Genomic DNA, 21,147 nt, shown 5'->3' on the forward strand with positions numbered 1-21,147 from the left:
TCTCTTGTTCCCTAGGAGAAGGAAATTAGGTAAAAATTAGCTCATTGTGGTTATATTCTTTTTTATTGCTGCATAAAGGAGAAGACTAGCAAAGGGTGAGATGATATCTTACAAAGATCAAGCACTTTTTATTAAGCCAGCGTTCCTGTGATATAAGGGGAAAGTGAGAAAGTAAGAAAGACAATCTATACATAAATGAGTCAAAGCACCACTGAAGATTGTGGTTATTGACTTTTGGAGGCTTTTCTTAAAAATTAGCATGTTTTTGGGAGTTCCCATTGTGGCTCAGCTGTAACAAACGCTACTAGTTTCCATGAGGATGTGGGTTCCATCCCTGGCCTCATTTAGATAGTTAAGTGTCTGGCATTGCCGTGAGCTGTGGTGTAAGTCACAGAAGTGGTCTGCTCCTGTGTTGATATGGCTGTAGCGCAGGCTGGCAGCTGCAGCTCCGAGTTGACCTCTAGCCTGGAAACTTCCATATGCCACAGGTGCACTCACCCCCCCCAAAAAAAAGCATGTTTTTTTTATGTATAAATGCATTAATTATTGAGCCTCATAGAAGTTTCCCTACATCCCCTTTGGCTACAAGTAAAGCTAACTGCAAATATATATTTTTTTCCCATAGATGTCATTTTCCAAAGAGCTTTAAGCCTACCTTAGCATTTCAGCTTCAAGTTAAGCACTGTACACACACACACACACACACACACACAGTACAAATGTATAAGGCACAGTTAGGCTTTACATGGTATAGCTATATACATACATGATACATCTGAATGACACAAACACACATTTATACATACACATAAATAAACACCACACATACATGCTGGATATCGAAGGTTAGCTTTAGCTCTCTCAAGTTCCATTTTATCTTCCTTCTGGCTGGAAAGCCTTAAACTAAATATTTAGACTTCCTTGAATCTAAGATTCTTGATGCGAATCCAAGATTCTTGTTGCAAATAAGATTCTTGAATGCACCTATGTGAAATAGGGAGACAAAGAAAAGTGAAAGAATTGGCTTGTTCTTCTTTAGATCTTTCTGCTTTCAAGCAATGCCTAGAAATGGGAGGTGCTTTCTGCAACAATGATCCAGGGCCTGTTTGCCAGCCACCAAGTTGTTAAGAAATGGTTGGATAAGCTTCTGGCTTTCTGATCTCTGGATCACAGCTACTGGTCTCCCATTCAGCAGCTTCCTATGTGATGAGGGGAGGTTGTCACAGCAGCAGCTTCATGACAGACCTGCTTTACTAGAGAGGACTAATCTTGGCACCACAGTTATGGGCTCTGTTATTGAACTTATAGCACCATTTATAGCATTAGAAGTAGTAGCTCCAAGTGACTTATGACCTCTTCCAGAAGTCATTCCTGGAGGCCCATCTTAGAACCCACCTCTTCTGCCTTATAATTCATGAGAATAAAATGTCATGTATTAAGTTAAAAGCATGGAATGCTCTCCTTCCTTGCACTGAACTCTAACAGATGTATGACTTTTTATGTAATTTTCTCTGTATTCCACTGTTCCCTGTTTAGTTCATTGTCCCATATCTGTGATACCTGGTACAACTTCCTACAAATCTGCTCACACTTTCCTCAATATAACTTGTCCCCTCCAAAGCCCTATACTCAGTCATCTACCATCGTACAAAGAATTATCAGGATGTCTTTATCAAAGAGCTTCCTGTCCTCTGTCTTTCTAATTTCAGTGTAGACTTAGTTTCAAGACTAACATGCTACCCTACAACAGGGTAAGAGTAGCATCTCCAGGGAGCAGTGGTGGACTAGAAATATGCTATGGCCACTACAAATCTTTGTGATGGTCAAGCCATTGTATCCCTTTCTTTGGGATTAAAACCAAGCCACAGCATCAGTCCAAGCCACTGCACCAGACAACACCAGATCCTTAACCCACTCTGCCGTGGAACTCCAAAACCAGATTATTCACTCAGAATATGATGGAAAGGAGCTCCCTGGTGACCTAGTGATTAAGGATCCAGTGTTTTTACTACTGTGGCTTCAGTCACTGATGTGGGAACAGGTTTGATCCCTAGCCAGGGGAACTTCCACTTGCCATGGGTGTGCCCTCCCCCCCAAAAAAACCAATAGAAGAACATAATAGAGTGGAGAGGTGAGAACAGACAGATATCACTATATCACTAGTTGCCCTCTCCCCCGTATTTCTCCTCCCTTCTCATAGTGTCAGCATTCACAATTTTAAACCAGACACATCCATGCATAGAATTAAGAATGCATTTGCCAGCTTCTCTTAATAGTTAGACGTGCCCATGTGACAAAATTCTGGTCAATGAGAAGTGAGTAAAAGTAATATATGCAATTTGGGGGTCACACTCTTGGAAGGAAAGAGCTTCCCCTCCCCTTCCCCACCTCCCCTCCCTAGCAGGGAGGTAAACATAGTGATAGGCGGCAACTTGGACCATGCTGATGAGAGCGGCACCCTGAGGATAGGAGCAACTAGACCGAAGATGGCTGGGTCCCCAGCTCCATGGAGCTTCCACACACACCCTGAAATAGTTACATTGGACTGTTGCACAAAAATAAATATCAACTTCGATCCAGTTTAAGTCAATGTAGAGTGGCTTCTTATCACAGCAGGTGAATCAATAACCCATCTGTAACCAGAGAATTTAAGGTCAGAAAGTGAAGATGTTACGATTAAATTTATGCTGTAGAACAGGAGTCAGCAAACTATGACCTGCAAGGCAGAGTCAGCCCACTTCCTATTTCTGTATAACCCATGAACAAGAATTTTTATACATTTTAAATGGCTGAAAAAAGTAAAAAAAAGAATAATATATTGCAATATGTGAAAATTATATACAATTTAATGCCCATATAAACACTGCATGGGAACAGAGCCGTGTTCAGTCATTCATGTGTGTATTGTCTAGAGATGCTTCCACAGTACAGCAATCTTGTTGAATAACTGCAAATGAGATCATATGGTCCACAGTTCAAAGTATTTACTGTTGCCATTCTTTATAGAAAGAGTTATAGAAAGAGTTGCCATTCTTGCTTTAGATGATCAAGTCAATGGATGCAGCAAATTTGCTAAAGAATGAAGAGAATAGAATCAAACAAGAGCCAATCAGAAGGCTACCTGGTGGTCAAGGTAAAAGAGATAAAAGGGGCTAAACCAAATTAGTTATCCCCAGTGGGGATAAACATAAGGGGAGATATTAAAGATCAATTCAGCTCTTTAGAAATGAGCCCAATTGAGAAATTTTACCCCAATAGAGATACTGAGATCGTAGTGGAATATGTCCCTTTGCAAAATTTCTATTTACAAGACAAAAAAATTGTGTATTAAAATAAAAATCCTTGTGTCATTCAAAGCAGACCATTGTCAAACCTCCATTAGAGACTCAACAGAAAAGCCCAAATCCATTGCTATTACGCTCTAGCAGTTTTCCCAACATCCATTCTCACTCATCATACTTCAGTCCAAACTTGACCCTCAGGAGAAATTCCTTCTATCTTAAGTGACAAGACTTCTAGAATATGTCTTCCTACCTCCTCTTACACAATCTTACACAAGATAATATTCCTTCTTCTCATAGCTTTCTTGGTATCCTATGTATTTCAAACGTTAATGTAACGGTTATTACCATTTCAAATTTTATACTGATTGCTATAAATACTTGATATCTGTAGAAAATTTGAACTGTATAAGTATCAACTTATACCATCAGGCATGAACATATGAACATTCTACTCTTTCACAAATAATAACTAAGTCTCACATAGATATTTTTTTATAGCCACACCCATGGCATATGGAAGCTCCTGGTCCAGGGATTGAATCTGAGCTGCAGCGGTGGCCTACACCACAGTTGTGGCAATACTGGATCCTTTAACTGACTGCGCCAGGCTGTGGGGTTGAACCCACACTTCCACAGCAACCTGAGCCACTGCAGTCAGATTCTTAATTCACTATGAGAATTCCCATAGATTTTTTTTTTATCTTTTTGTCTCTTCTAGGGCTGCACTTGCAGCATATGGAGGGTCCCAGGCTAGGGATCTAATCGGAACTGTAGCTGCCGACCTACACCACAGCCACAGCAATGCAGGATCCCTAACCCACTGAGCAAGGCCAGGGATCAAACCCGTAACCTCATGGTTCCTAGTTGGATTCCTTAACCACTGAGCCGTGATGGGTACTCCCTCCCACAGTTACTTGTAATCTGTCAACTGAGATCAGTCTGTAAAGTCTCATTTTAAGGCCTCCTAATCAATGCTTAGGCCAAAACAAAACAAATGTACTTTCCCCTGACATTATAGCTCTGAAGTTTTATTTACACAGATATGATTCAAAGTAAGCAAGAGGCTGTATTTCAAATGCACCTGCGATGATGTATACATTGTTGCAGTTCATTGATCATTCATTCATTCATTCATTGAACAAATATTTACCACATGCCTATTATGCTCCAGTGTTCCAATAGGGATGTCAGGATGGGGGGGCGGATAGCAGACAGATAACGCTTCTTTCCTTAGAGAGCACATGGTTTAATGTGGGAGCCAGTCTACAGGCTGTCACAACACCCTGTGAAGAAGGCTGAGCTGTAGAATGGCCAATGGCTACAAAGGAAAGGAGATGGGGGAAGGCCGCCTATTAGAAGTCATGTTCAAGCTGGGGCCTGGAGCATGAGTAAGAGTTTTCCAAGAGAAAAATGAAAGGTATGAAAGAGGAACAGCATGTGGACAGACTGAGGAGAGAGGGTGTGAAAAAAAGGGCCCTTTGTATCATAAATACAGTCCGAATCTACCACCAGGTGATGGGGGGCACTCTTAGCTTCTCCCACTATGGTCTGAAGAGATCCTCCTTTTGGAGATGCGCTGAGGACAGCCGTTGTCTCCCCTGCACCTCCCCCAGCCCAAGCCCCTCTAGTCCCTCTGCTTTCAGATACACCACTATTCTAGGAAGTGAAAGGAGCTCCCTGGAGCTGAAACTCATAGGAAGAGGAGGGTGTGCTGAGTACAGCGATGACAAGGATGGCATGCTGAGGGCCTGACAGTACCTGGGATTTCTGTCCTTGGCCCTTGCTCTGCCTTGCCACAAACCATTTGACGGGAAACTCCCTGAAGCATCCATTCCTGCTCAGTGTCTGTCTGGTCAACGGCACCCAACTGTCCCCAGCACTACAGAACACCATGCCAGAGCTAGTCAGGGTGATGTGTGCCCATGAGTGCATCGAATGTGCTGTCAGGTCTGACTTTCCCCTTGGAAGGGAGTGTTGGACAATGCTCTCCCTGTGAACCACATAGCTGGGCTCTGGCTTCTAGTATCTTCTAAAACAAGATGGAAAAACATGAATGAGAACTCAAACCACTGGCTTTTTTTCAATCAGGAGGCAGCATTCATAGGAAACTAATCTAGTTCACCTAATTACATTTCCTAATATGTATCCAACTTGAAGAAAGAAAAGAAAAACAACCTATGCATCATTGTTACAAATATTATTGTGTTTGACCTGTTTTTCCCCTAATGTTATTTGAATATTCTACTTCCCTTCCTCAGGCCTGTGGTACAATGATTTGTATTGTTCCTGAGTGATGTTTTCCCAAACATGTGGAGGAAAAAGCATAAATCAAGAGTTTCCTTACCAAAAACTTTAAAATAACAGAATGTTTACTGAAAAATGGTTCACATTTGCTGGCACCCTGGCAAGTTTAACTCGGGAACCATCCACAGCCTGGGAAGTTGTACTGGTGACTTTTCGTTGAACTTTCTTAGCAGCTACCAATTAAATTCCATTTTCACTTGATGGATAAGTGAGCTCAGACGTTCGTTGATGTGGAAAGGAACATAGCTTCCTTCTCTTAATGGCTTGAGACAGCCTAGATGTAAGTAATCAAAACAAATACTCATAGACCTTTCAAGTGGCATCTTCACTTGACAGTGCCTGGACAGCACAACTCGAGCAGATACAGCCGTCACATTTCAAAAATAGGAGTGACTAGTCTGTTTTCAATTTCCCCTCATTGTGCTAACAACTGAAAAGTGTGTGTGGCGGGAGGTATATTGGGGCTGTCAAGTCAGTAAAGAGAAGACGTGGAGGGATCATCATTGATCCTATGCTCTAAGATGTGTGTCCTCGTCTCTTCATAAATAACTAACTAAATGAGGAGTTCCTGTCGTGGTGCAGCGGAAACAAATCTGACTAGTATCCATGAGGGCACAGGTTGGATCCCTGGCTTTGCTTAGTGGGTTAAGGATCTGGCGTTGCTGTGAGCTGTGTGTAGGTCGCAGACGTCACTCGGATCTGGCGTGGCTGTGGCTGCGGCTGTGGTGTAGGCCTGCAGCTACAGCTCCAATTTGACCCCTAGCCTGGAAACCTCAATATGCCAAGGGTGTGGCCCTAAAATTAAAAAAAAATAAATTTAAGACAAAAATAAATAAATAAATAAAATCACCCATTCCCTTCCTCTCTTTCTACTCACACCACCAAATACTAAGTTTGGGTCAATGCACAGCTCCCTAAAAATAAAAAAATGCTATTAAAATATAACAAAATAATTTATGTATATTTTCTAGAATAATGCTGTGTTCTTATTTTCAGTTCAGCATTTTATACTATGACTTGAAATATCCGGTCAGGTTGTAGATTTTAGTAAGTAAGATGCATTGATCAGTCTATTCATTGATGGAGAAAATCGATACTTCCTTAATTAAACCAGTCTACATGAGGATAATGATTATAGGTATCAAGTTTGATCAGAAAAGAAAAAAGTTACAGAAGTTACCGCATGCTGCATACACACACAGAGTCATGTGCTGGAATTGCTATATTTCAAAATAAGCTTCTATTCTAGGAGCTCTTTTGACATCTGGAAAAATCAGGATTATAAAACATTTTTATAAACTATTTTTAATAAATGTGTTTTCATTGATCTCAGGTGCAACTGGCAAAATGGCAGCTTTTTTGGCACTTTAATTATGTATTTGTGACTGTAATTTTATGTATTATTTGTAAACAATGCTTCTAAGATGCTTAACAATGCTTCTAAGATGCGTAAAAATTTGTAATAAGCCTTTGGATGGTCTTATTACCCTGTAAACTTTCTTCAGAAATATATTTCCTGTAGATTGTAAAAAAGACACCTGTTTGTACAGGAATTTACTGTTTCCAGACACTTTCACCTACACGTTCTCATTGAATCCTCACAATAACGCTGTGAGACATTTAACTTTCCCTCCTTTCTACAGACCCAAAAAACGACAGATCAGTAGACTGAAGAAGCCAGCCCAAGGCCACAGCACAGAGAAATCGACAGAGTCAATATACAAATCCATTTCTTTTTACCCTATAGCTCTTTCACTAATGAAACAAAGTATCAGCCCAGCCTGTAACCAAATTATCACTAATTCTTCATTACTGGAATGAGGTAATGAGGTTTCACTTTGTTATTCATAATTCGGAGATGCAACTTTAAGGCCTGCACAAAAACGGCATCCTCTGTCAGGGTAGCACATTACACTCACGGTAATATATTACAATCATGGTTTAGGATTTAGAGGGATTCTTACCTGTGCTTATTTTTATTAAGTATCTTATATTAGGATGAGAAATACCTGGTTGGTTTATAAGACATTCCAGGCCCTCAAAACATTTTGGAGAAATTCAATTCACTGACTTGCATTTCTATGACTTCTTCCACCTCCACCTCCACCAAACCCTCTTCCTAAGATCATGGAAGCTGTGACTCAGAACAAGACGTCCTATTCTTTGGCACAACTTTCATTTTTCTTGTACCTCTATTTTTACCATGACCCTTTAGCCTTGTCAGGCCCTTAAGTCCACAGTACTTGGAAAAACATCAATACTGGAGTACCTAAACACCTGCTTTCTTTCCATATTATCCTCTGTTTCTGAGCACCACTGGAGAAAGTCCCTCAGCAGAGCAACAATGTTGTGAGACAGGCTAAGTTCATCATCCTCAAATGACTCAACATACCTGATTTCCTTCTGGGGTCTGTGGTCTACTCACGCTCCCACCTTCAGGACTAGAGGAGATAGTTTCCAGTCTTCAGAAAACCAACATCCCCGATTTCCCCGACCTTTGCCCTTAGAAGATGACCTCCCTTTTATTCCTTTGAGAGAAAGTAACATCGAGTAGAAGGAAATCCTCCTACCTCCCTCTTTCAAAGACACAAGGATAGATGTAATATATGCATTCAGTCTGTATTCTTTCTACCCGCAAGTGTTTATAGAATATCTACCACACTCCAGATTCCATCCTGAAAACCAGAACTGTACGGCTGTGAAGAGGACAAAGTCCTTCCGTCCCATGGAGTTACCAACCGGTAAATCAATAAGTGAGATGATTTCAGAGAGGGAAAAGCGCCAAGAGGAATCAGAGGTAGGATAACGGAGTGGGCCACTATTGGCAATAACAAGTGGAAACATTAAAATATGGTGCTCGTGGAAAGCCTCTCTGAGGAGGTGGCGTTTCAGATTATGACTCATGACTGGGGTGAATCAGCTGCTGCAAGAGCAAGAGAGAAAGCAGCAACCAGGTCCTAAAGAGGGATGAGTTGATCACATGTTCAAGGAACAACATCAAAAGAGTTTCACGTGACTTGAGCACAGTCAGGAAGGAGGAGAATGGAATGAGACGGGCCCTCTATCCATCATTTACACTCGGCGAGCTGATCTGAATGTGATGTTTCTATCTGGGCTTTTGACCCCAGGCCCTTTGCCTTCTTCCCAAGAACACTCAGTGCTGATTTCCTAGCGTCATCTCCTCCGTGTTCTCTCTCAACCTGCTCTCTTCTATCAGCATTTCAACATGCTAATGACGTCTTAAACACATCCCACTTTTCCTCTAGATTCAGAGCCTATTCAAACCGCAAAAAAGAGTCGTCAGTTCGTACCCTTTTCTTCTCCTCCCACGCACTCCCCAACACTCCCCAGCCTGTTTCCATCCCACTCTCGACCAAAACAGCTTTCTCTGAAGTCCAAAGTGATCTCCATTTCGCTTGATCTCCCCACTGCCGTTGCCTCTGTCGCCCTTGACCTTTTCCTTAAACTCTTCCATACCTTTCCCTGAGGACTCCGAGGACTCGCGCGGATTTCCTTTGAACATCTGGCCATCAGCGGGGTCTCCATCACCTTTACGGACGCATCTTCCACTCTTCCCTTATCAGTGGTTCTCAAACTCGGGCAAGCATCAAAACCATCTGAAGACATGCTGCTGAGCCCCCCTCCCAGAGTGTGTGATTCAGGAGGTCTCTTTCTCTTCTCCAGCAGATTCCCGGGTGATTCTGACACTGCTGGTCTGGGGACTACACTCTGGGAGCCACTGTATCAAATATAGATCTTCCAGGCTTAATCTTCGCCGTCTTCCCTTTTACCTTTCTTATCTTTCTGTGGATGAGTTCACCCACACCCATAGCTTCAACTATCAGCTTTGCGTCAATGACACACAGATTTACATACGCTTGTCCTAGATCCAGACGCCAATATCCAGCTGGTGTCACAAATCTCCACTTGCCTGTGTCAAAATTACTCCCAGCCTCTAGGTATGAAATTGTAGTAAACTGGTCAGTTTTCCAAGGTTTCCTATCCATGGAAATCACCCCTTGTACATCTCATTATAGAAGTCAGAATCTAAGAGTCATTTTCAACACCTCCCTCTCATTTGCCAGTCCCATATCTAAAATTTTATTAACTCATATTTATCTTTACCTCCTAAAGATCTCTCTATGAATTGCTCATGGCTCCCCATGTACTTCATTACCATGCTTGTTCAAACTGCCATTCCCTTCCCTGGGCCACTGGCTATAGCAAACTTCTTAACTTCTTCCAACCCATTCTTCACGTTTTATCCAAAGTGATCACTTCGAAAGGCTGCTAACCTTCTTCTGCCTACATTTCAATGATCTCCCATTTTTTTAAAAATGATTTTTATTTTTTTCCATTACAGCTGGTTGACAGTGTTCTGTCAAGTTTTTACTGTGCAGCAAGGTGACCCAGTCACACACACATATACCCATTCCTTTCTCTCACATTATCGGGCTCCATCGTAAGTGACTGCATAAGAGTTCCCAGTGCTACACAGCAGGATCATGTTGAGATCTCCCATTGATTAATGAGGTAAAAAATTCTTGTGGCTGCAGGATCGGGTGTCTGCCTATGTATCACCAACTCATTTCACAGCTCGGTCCTGGCTCTGTGCCCACCAAATATCCTGGCTCTCTGAGTTTCTTAAAGCACTGTGCTCCTTCAGGCCACAGACTCTTTGCACATACTTTCCTTTCTAACAAGAATCCTGTTGAATTCCTCTTCTCTGGAATTCCTAGTCACCCCCCATATCCCCTCTTCACCTCCCAGTCAAGGCCAGGGTCTTCTATTACACGCTTCCATGGTACCCAGTGCGTTTTCTTCAATGCACTTTCACAGTTTGTAACTCTACATTTACTTATGTGAATGTTCCAGTAAAACATCTCCTTCAAGTTTTAAACTCCATGAGGTCGGGGACAGAGTCTGTGTTTTCTCACTCTGACATTCCCAGGGCTTTTGCAAAGTGATATAAAGTCCTTGATAAATACGTGTTGAATGAACAAATAAATGACACTGACTGTTTACTTTTTAAATATGAAGTTTATCCCTGTTTTGCTAGAGGGTCTTGTTCTGAGCCTTGGGAACCCTTCTTTAGCATCAGAATTTCATTAGCTGGTATCAGCATTGGTTATTGTTATGCAAATATGCAAAACTGCTAAGAGTGTATCCCTGAAGGCTGCATTTTGCTTAGACTCTCCCAGGAAATGTGAGCTGTGCACACAGGCTGTAGATATCTAATATTAACTGACCTCCTACTGTGCTGCTCAGAAAGCAGCTTGCGATTTGCCACCGGTCTAATTTTCTTACTAGTATTGTATCACAATTTTTAAATCCTTCATGGGTTTAGAGTTGCTGTTAAGGAATATAAGAAGTATAATTTGATTGCGCATGGAAAATTGGCCTGCATATGAGACAAATAGCTTTTGTTTCTTTACTGTATTTACTGTAGTACAATGATCTGAAACCTCAGCCTCACTGGGTTGCAAGAAACTGCAGCAGCTTTAATTAATGCTTGTGCCACTGATACTATTGATTATTGCAAATGTCTGTATGTCTCTCTAAACCCTCATCTGAGGGTTCTGGGTACCTCAAAGGACCTCCACTGCTGGACTGCTCTCTTGCAGCTCATTAAATCTGGTATAATAATTGACCCCTCTGCTCTCATTTCTCCAGGCTTAACATCAAATAGACCTAGGCTGGTTTCAGATCCCATCCCTGCCCCTTGTTTTAGAGAATCTGTGCTTTTCTGCAATTTAGCCTTTGCCTTTCTTTTCTTTTCTTTCTTTCTTTGTGTGTGTGTGTGTGTGACTCAGTCATACCTATATGTACATATTCTTTTATTATATATTTATATAATTTTCCACAATGGTCTATCTCAGGATATAGCCTTCGCCCTTCTACCGATCAGTTCAAACATCTTTTGTAACCGTGTTATTTAGGTGATACACGGTGTAAGCGTCTTGCATGAGCACTACTTGAAATACCATCTTAAGATTTGCCAAGTCAAACAATTAGTTGCACATAAAAAATCCGTGAGGTTTTGGCTCTATGTTTTGAAAACGCAAAATCCAACATTGTTTTAAGATACGTCTCTGGTCTTTTTTTTTTAAGTTCTTACTGACAGGTTTAGGAAGGATATATGAGAATAAATGCATTATTTAAATTTCCAGGTTATCTATAGCAACCCCTTCTCAGTCTAATTAGCACCAATAGGTTGCAAAATGCCTAAAGCAAATCCATTAACACTTAACTACCTCTCCCCTGAATCTATACTGCACTGACTGACGGGAGATCCAGGCATCGCATTTTGATGAGGGCTAAGGATTCGATAATGCATTCATTGTGTCAGATGTCAGGCATACAGTAGGACTGTGAGAACTATGAAGAAGAAAAGAAGAAAGAGTGTTTGCTGATGTCTGCCTCCCTTCTGTCCCCATGGTTGTGTCTTTCCCCACGGCAGCGTCACTAGCAGAGCAATCTCCGGTGCAGGCAGGTGGTGAGGAAGGAGGGACCTGCGGGACCAAGGGCACCTCTGAAATGACTCCTGTCTGGACTGGAGTCGTATGGGATCTTGTTCATCTGGGTGTGAGTGGGGTGTGCGTAAGCATAAGCTTTGAGTTTATTGCTACTTTCACATCTTAGCGTGGCCAGGTAGTCCTGAGCCCCTAGGGAAAGAAAGGAAGTGACTGCATTTATTCTCACTGTCCCAGTGGTCAGGTAAGGTGCTCTCATGCTGTGTCATATAGCAAGGTGGACGGCGTTTAATGAATGAATACGGCACCCTTTTAGAGGGTGCTTCTCACAGGAATCAATGATAGAATCAATGGTTATAACAAAAGACAGATTGTATGGGAGGAAGAGGCAAGGGGGGAGAACTTTCCAGTGTTCAAAGAGCTAGAAGTAATGCCGTCTCCTTCTCTCAGTCTGTCTGCCTGTCTCTCTCTCTCTGTCTCACTCTATCTCTGTCTCTCTCTGTCTCACTCTCTCTCTCTCTGTCTCTCTCTTACTCTCTCTGTCTCTCTCTGTACTTCTGTCTCTTTCTCTCTCTGGCACACACATTCTCTCTCTCTCACTTCTTTTGGAAGGGGCATATGATGAAGCAGTGATCTTGATTTTGATGACCTCAAACGCTCCCTTCTTGGTCTTTGGTTTCACAAAAATGAAAATTCGTCATTTCTATAATAAATTCAGAGTTTATAGACATTGTTTACATCACTCTGTTCCAGATTTCCAATATGAGCTCTCGAAGGGAGAGTTTATTTCAGTGATAAATGGCTCTTTATGACATTATGTTTCTGTTCCCTTATTGTCATATAAAATGGTTAACTCTTAATACACAACATATTGTAGAAAATGAACATTTCAAAAAGAGTGGTGTTTTCCAACATACTATCCAAATGATAACAGTGTCCTTTAATTTACAAAATAAAAGCACAATAGAATCCTAACTCTGCTGTTAGCTTTATAAAAAAGATACTCATTTATACTATCTTCTTAACTTTTTTTTTCCCCACTGTACAGCAAGGGGATCAAGTTATCCTTACATGTATACATTACAATTACATTTTTTTCCCCACCCTTTGTTCTGTTGCAACATGAGTATCTAGACAAAGTTCTCAATGCTACTCAGCAGGATCTCCTTGTAAATCTATTCTAAGTTGTGTCTGATAAGCCCAAGCTCCCGATCCCTCCCACTCCCTCCCCCTCCCATCAGGCAGCCACAAGTCTCTTCTCCAAGTCCATGATTTTCTTTTCTAAGGAGATGTTCATTTGTGCTGGATATTAGATTCCAGTTATAAGTGATATCATGTGGTATTTGTCTTTGTCTTTCTGGCTCATTTCACTCAGTATGAGAGTGTCTAGTTCCATCCATGTTGCTGCAAATGGCATTATGTCATTCTTTTTGATGGCTGAGTAGTATTCCATTGTGTCTATAGACCACATCTTCCGAATCCAATCATCTGTTGATGGACATTTGGGTTGTTTCCATGTCCTGGCTATTGTGAAGAGTGCTGCAATGAACATGCGGGTGCATGTGTCTCTTTTAAGTAGAGTTTTATCCAGATAGATGCCCAAGAGTGGGATTGCTGGGTCATATGGAAGTTCTATGTATAGATTTCTAAGGTATCTCCAAACTGTTCTCCATAGTGGCTGTACCAGTTTACATTCCCACCAACAGTGTAGGAGGGTTCCCTTTTCTCCACACTCCCACCAGCACTTGTTATTTGTGGACTTATTAATGATGGCCATTCTGACTGGTGTGAGGTGGTATCTCATACCATCTTCTTATATCTCCAATTTACATAGCCTGACTCCTGGATCTTTATGTTAAATCCTTTTTTTTTTCCATTTAGTGTAGTTTCTTTTTAGCAAGATATGTAAGTATGAACATAGGCTCAGAAAAAAAAATGTACTTTAAAGATATGTAGTTAGGAAAAACTTAATTATAAATCATTAAAATATAACCTTTGTTTTAAAATCAGTGCTTGTTTAACCACATATTCCATCTCATTAACAGTATTACTTTATGTCATGATCTGCAAATTCATTCTGAATTATTTTCATACTAGGGTATAAAGTATACAAATGCAGCCCAGAAATAACAGGTTAATATAGTCTTGCTTCAGCTGGAACTAATTCTATGCTCAAGTTATTCTCCTTAGGGGGAAAAAAATTGAAGAATTTAATTGAGCATTTGGAATACCAAAAGAGAAAATTGATGTATTTAGGAGAGACTGACGCAAATAACATTCCACTGCATTAGCATTTATTTGTGCAGCAAACAGTCTCCAGTAGAGCTCCTGTGCCTTTGCTTCATAAAGTAAATATCTTCCTTTGCTTTAGAAGAGATTTCAATCTGGCTTTAGAAAGCATTCCAATCTAGCAACTGCTAATAAAAGACCCAATTCTGTACCTCACATTCCCGTGTGTATACCCCACTGACACCAATATGAAAGTTTTAGATATGAGAATTCCCTACTCTTTTATTAAGATTTTTATTTTTTCTATTATAGTTTATTTACAATGTTCTGTCAATTTCTGCTGTACAGCAAAGTGATCCCGTCATGCATTCTTTTTCTACTCTTTTTTTTAATGAGAAAATATAGCATTGTTATCCCCACTGTCATAACTACACAAAGTTTGTAGTTATGTGTGTGTGTGTGTGTATACACAGGTACATGCCTATCACATGCGAGCTCATGAACACAAAGAATAAAAGCATTTACAACTTGAGGTGCAATGTCTTGTAGGAGTAGGTAATTATCCTACCAATACTCTATACTTGATATTCTATAGGTTTCTTCTATTCAAATTATAAACCAGTAAATCATTTCACTAAAAATCCATAAGTTTCCTGGCCAAAAGTCCATCCATGGGTGGTAAGGAAAGCAATTCAAGAGAGGAATGCATATCAATATATATTTAATATCTAGAATTAAAACCCCTTGTCCCAAATCTGAATGACAAAACTGTAAGGAATAACAATTTTGAGGATCTCTTCAATTCCAATTAAAAAACCCCTTCCTAACAATGCCTGGAAAGAGTTCTCAATAAGCCCTCCTGAAAATTCTGTCAAAAGAAATTGTGGCAGTCAATTTGGGTTTTATTGCACAGGGGAGATTGATTTTTGCAGGAATCTTTGTAAAGCCCTCCCTGCCAAACTCCTCTGCAGTGATCTATTCAGGACTGTCTCAAGAGGTGGTCTTCTTAGCAAAGATTGTCTTAAAAGAGTCTATGCTGAGAGCCTCTGCATTGTCCACAGAAAGATAATGAATTCTGCAGATTACCTAGAACAGCTGGGCAAGTGTTGCTTCTCCACCTGACACCTCAGCAGGTTACCGAGCCATGACAGCAGGGACAGACACCAGCAGAGACTCAGGCTGAAGAACAGGAGAAATGAATGTACCTCAATGCCTCCCTAAGGTAAATACAATTTATTCTTACACATTCTATTGTTTTTTTAAAACCTAGTCTAATTTACTCCCTTTCCACAACCCTTTCAACTAATATTGACAAAAGACAGCAAGCCACACTGCGTTACACACAGAATGGCACAGAGTGAACTCATTAATTGAGTTATTCATTGGGCTTTAAACACTGAAATGTGATATTGAAATTTCACAACTTCTTAATATCCTAAAAAGTTACAGAGGTTAAAAGACATTAGTAGAAGGTTGTGAATATTGCTCACAGAACACAATAAAGATAAAAGTAATTGAGAAATTATAAACACTAGTACTGAGTTTTTTTTGCTTTAAGTTTAGAAAGTTAGTCATATTCTGCAGAACGACTATAAAATATTGTTCCCATACTCCACAAAATAAAGTTATTTCTCTAGCAACAGACGGCAATGACAAAGCAAATGGATTCTGATTATTTTCTACTACGGTTTGGACAGAACATGACATTTCCCTTTTAGTCCAACATTTGTTTGTTTTTCTGTTTAATTTCTCAAGATGCCTAGAAATGGACAGTAGACATAGAAGGTGCTTAGAAATAACACTTGCATTCCTCATAATTTTTCTTAATCAAGAGAACAGTTTCACAGAATGGTCTAAAACGTTCACCACCCACCCGATTTTTTAAGCACATGTCTCTTTCTGGGGAAGAGCAAAGACATAAAACAAATTGTCATTATCCTTTATCATTTTTTTCCACTTCTACTGTTAATATCCTCTGGCTGAGAGGTTATTTGCAAACTTAACATACACTATTTGTTATTTCCATCAGCTATGAACATATTTTCTTAAAGTTACCCTAGGTCTACAGCTCCAAGTTTTCTAACCTTATCAGGGTTAGATTTTATGAAAATATCATTCAGAACGTTGACAAGCACAACCACGCATGAAAGCAAGTCTCCACTGCGGAATCATGAAGTCATGTTAAAGGAGCACAAAGTATAGGGAATGGCTTTTGTTTTTATTCTTCAGTGGAGCAAAATTCACAAAGGATAACTAGACTATGCTAAGGAAACCTCCCTTCAGTCAAAGATAATTTCTTTCAGCTGGTATCACTTCTTTCTGCTGACAGATGGCCAGGCTTTCAGGCCTTCCTGGTGGGCTGGCATTAGCCTCTTCCAACATTTAAAAAGAGGCAATAGTATTTTACCTGTAAAGACTCACACCAGAATGCTTGCTGTTCTTGTACAGATACACTTTGGTTTAATGCACTTCACCTTATTGAGTTTCGCAGGGACTGCATATTTTCACAAGAGGAAGGTTTGCAGCACCCTGCACTGAGCAAGTCTGTTGCTGCATTTTCCCAAAAGCATATGCTCACTCTGTGTCTCTGTAACATTTTGTGAATTCTTGCAATATGTCAAAAATTTTCATGATTGTTATATTTGTGTTGGTGATCTGTGATTTTTATCTTCCCATTATAATTGTTTTGGGGCACCGCAAATCACAGCCACATAAGACGGCAAACTTAACGGATAAATGGGTGTGTTCTGCCTGCTCCACCAATCAGTCATTCTCCTGTCTCTCTCCCTCTCCTGGGGCCTTCTTATTCCTTGAGACTCAACAATGTTGAAATAAGGCCCATTAATAACCCTACAGTGACCTCTAAGTTTGAGTGAAAGGAAGGGTTGCATGTCTCTCAGTTTAAATCAAAACCTATGAACAATTAAGCTCGGTGAGGAAGGTATGTAGACAGCCAAGACTGGCCAAAAGCTGGGCCTCTTGTGCCAGGTAGTCAAGATGTGAATGCAAAAGAAAAATCCTTGAAGGAAGCCACTGCTCCAGGGAACACACGGACAACGAGGAAGAGAAACGCCCTCATTACGGATCTGCAGAAAGTTGTAGCAGTTTGGGTAGAAGATCAAACCAGTCACAATATTCACTTAAACCAAAGCCTAACCCAGTGCAAAGCCCTAACTTTCAATTCTAGGAAGGCTCAGAGAGGTGAGAAAGTTGCACAAGAAAAGCTCGAAGCCAGTAGAGGTTGGTTCATGAGGCTTCAGGAAAGAAGCCATCTCCAGAACATAAAAGTACAAGGTGAAGCAGCAAGTGCTGCTGTAGGAGCTGCAGCACGTTATCCAGAAGCTCCAGCTGCGACCATTCCTGAAGGTGGCTGCACCGAAGAAGAAACTTTCCATACAGACAAAACAGCCTTCTACTGGAAGAAGACGCCATCCAGGATTTTCAAAGCAAGAGAGGAAAAGTCCATGCCTGGCTTCGAGGTGTCAAGGGACAGGCTGAGGCTCTTGTTAGGAGCTAAGGCAGCTGGTGACATGAAGTTGAAACCAGTCCTCTCTCATTTACCACCCCCCAAACCCTGGGGTCCTTAAGACTTAACGCTGAGTCTACTCTGCTTGGGTTCTATAAATGGAACAACGAAGCCTGGATGACAGCACATATGTCTACAACATGGTTTATGAAATATTTTAAGCCCACTGTTGAGAGCTACTGCTGAAGAAAAAAAAAAGGTTTGTTTCAAAATATTACTGCTCACTGATAATGCATCTGGTCACCCAAGAGCGCTGATGGAGATGTTCAATGGGATTCATGGTGTTTTCATGCCTACCAATACAAAATCCATCTGCAATCCATGGATCAAGGAATTATTTCACCCTTCAAGTCTTACTGTGTAAGAAATACATTGACTAAGGCTACAGCTGCCGTAGACAGTGATTCCTCTGAAGGATTTGAGTAAAGTCAACTGGAAATCTTTTGGAAGGGAGTTGGCATTCTAGATGCCTTTAATGACAGTCACAGGAAGCAGCTAAAATATCAACATTAACAAGACTGTGGAAGAAATTGATTTCAACCCTCATGGAAGGATTCCAACCTGAAGCGGAGGAAGTAACTGCAGACCTGATGAAAATAGCAAGAGAACCAGAATTAGAAGTGGAGCCTGAAGATAGAGCTGAACTGCTGCAACCTCATAATTATACTTTAAGGGATGAGGAAATGTTTCCTATGGACGAGCAAAGAAAGTGGTTTCTTGAGATGGAATCTATTCCTGGTGATGATGCTGTGAAGATTGTTGAAATGACAACAAAGTGATTGAGAATATTACATAAACAATCCATAAGGCAGTGGCAGGCCTTAAGAAGATTGACTCTGGGGTTTTTTTTTAATGAAAGGAACATTGAACAGCTACTATTTGCAGAACACTGGACTAGACACTATGGGGCTTGTGAATTGAGCCCCACTGGAAGAGGAGGGCAGAGGATTTGTAGGAGATCAAATGCACCACTGAGGTTGTAAGAGGCATCTGAGAGAGGCCTGATGTAGGATATGAGGGGAGGGGGCTCAGGACTCTGGGGGGATCCCATGGGTACTGCAGTATGAGTTCTGTCATCTCCTGCCCAGATGTGCTACTCATGGGGCCAGATGAGGAACTGGATGGGCAAGGATCCATGAAGCATATTCTCTCCCTCCTAGGGCTAGATCTGCCAGGGTTGGCTCTGGTTTTGAAAGAAGTTCTACTATGGGTGAAACGCTGTTGAATAACATTGCATGTTACAGAAAATCATTCGTGAAAGGAAGAGTCAACCGATGCAACAAACTTCACTGCTGTCTATTCTAAGATATTTCTAAAGTCACCCCAACCTTCAGCAACCAACAACCTGACCAGTCAGCAGCCATCAACCCTGAGGAAGAGCCTCCACTAGCAAAAAGATTATGACTTTCTAAAGGCTCAGACGACAGTTAGCAATTTTTAGCCATACAGTGTTTTTAAATTAAGATATATGCATTATTTTTCAAAACATAATGCTATTGTACACTTAATAGAATATAGCGTAGTATAAGCATAACTTTCATATGTACTTGGAAACCAAAAATTTGTGTGACTTACTCTACTGTGATATTTGCTTTATTGTGGTAGTCTGGAACCCAACCCACAATATATCTGAGGTGTGTCTGTATATAATATAGGAATAAAAGTAAAACAGAAACATGCAGAAATGGACTTTTCATATATATGTACACACATACATACATTTGTACACCTACACACATATACATACATACATGCATATGCACACACGCACACAGGCACACATATGCAGTATTCCTAGAGACGTTATTTTAGGAAGAGTACAGAGCCAGAATCGCGGGCTCTCCCATCACAGCAGGTAAAGAGCTCATAAGTACGTAAGTTGATAAATACACCTCAACATGGCAAATGCACAAAACAGCTGAGGCAGAGCTGGATGTTGCCCCCAAACCGCATCAGCATACAGTTCACATGGTAACCGCTAAGTTTCTGAATAAACTTCTTAGTTCTCTGGTCTCCATGAAAGCAATCTACTTCCGTTAGCCTTCATGTTGTGGTCTTGCATGTATAGGGGTGATTTTGCTTTTAAATTTTGCTCAACACACACAAATTGAAAGCTATTTAGTATAAAGGAGTAGGGTGATATAGATAGATAGATAGATACATACATAGATACATAGATAGATAGATAGATAGATAGATAGATAGATAGAGACATAGATATCTATATAGATATATGTATCACACAATATAATTCCCCACAAATGCTCCATGTGATAATTGTATGTGAAGGTAATAGCGCCATTTTGAAATATTAAAAGTCAGACCCCTGTTGAGTCTTTTGGAAATAAAGTCCCTTTTAACAAGTTTAGTTATTCTCGGCTGGTGCCTTTTCAACTAAGACAGCTTGCTCTATTAGTTTTAAGTTTAAAATCTCGGGATTCTCACTTAAAATAATGCCTAACAAGCCACTCTTGACACATTGCACCATCGTCCCATTAGATTATACGAAGGCACAGAACAAGATAAAAAGAAAGAGAAACAACAAAAACAAGTGCTGATAATCACACCATTTCCAGAACTGGGGAAAACTATTCACTGCAAGGTCAATGGAACCAGACCAAGAGATCACATCAGACACCTCTGCCTGTTACACAACCAGAAATTGGTAGTCCTGCCTTGTTATAGGTATGTAGATGGAACTTTTTCACCCTTTGTCTTTCCTCTGGTTCAGAAACACAAGCAGAAAGCTAAGTTTATACCAAGCAGAAAACTAAGCAGCTATCTTTCTCCCATATGTAGAGACAGAGAAAATAAAACTGGTATGGTCCTTGCTCTCACTGCCTACACATCCTACCCCGTATCCAACTGGAAACTGCAAGTACCAAAAGACAGAGTAGGACGTTGCAGATGAAGGTCAGATGTGGAGATGGTTCAAAAGACAGCTCAAGATCAAGAACCCAGGAATGGTAATAAAGCAGATGAGAATTAAAACCAGTTTAACTTAATGCCAGGTGAACACAATAAACTTGATTATTAAACTGAACCTATATATCAATGACGGTACTTTAAAAGAGATGTATGTTATTGAAAAGCAATTTTATATGTATAATTTGAGTTTTAAACTCCAGATTACATAAGCAAACAGGGGAGTGAGAGCAACTGCTTCGGCTCCAAAACTTAGAAACATCCTTGGTTTTCTGCTCTTTCATGCATACACCACATTTAATCCTAAGCAAACCTTGCTGGCCCTTCACATCTCCAACACTCAGACCTTGGTCGCTTTCCACCTTCTCTACCAAGACAGCTTCAGTGCACACCTGGATTATTGCAA

General features: G+C 40.6%; 1 pseudogene; it reads left to right on the top strand.

The window, feature by feature from the left end:
- The first annotated feature begins 12,023 nt into the window (after positions 1-12,023).
- LOC125130475 (tigger transposable element-derived protein 1-like) lies at positions 12,024-19,247 on the top strand (annotated as a pseudogene).
- The last annotated feature ends 1,900 nt before the right edge of the window (positions 19,248-21,147 follow it).

Source organism: Phacochoerus africanus, chromosome 7, assembly GCF_016906955.1.
Source record: "Phacochoerus africanus isolate WHEZ1 chromosome 7, ROS_Pafr_v1, whole genome shotgun sequence".
Lineage (NCBI taxonomy): Eukaryota > Metazoa > Chordata > Mammalia > Artiodactyla > Suidae > Phacochoerus > Phacochoerus africanus.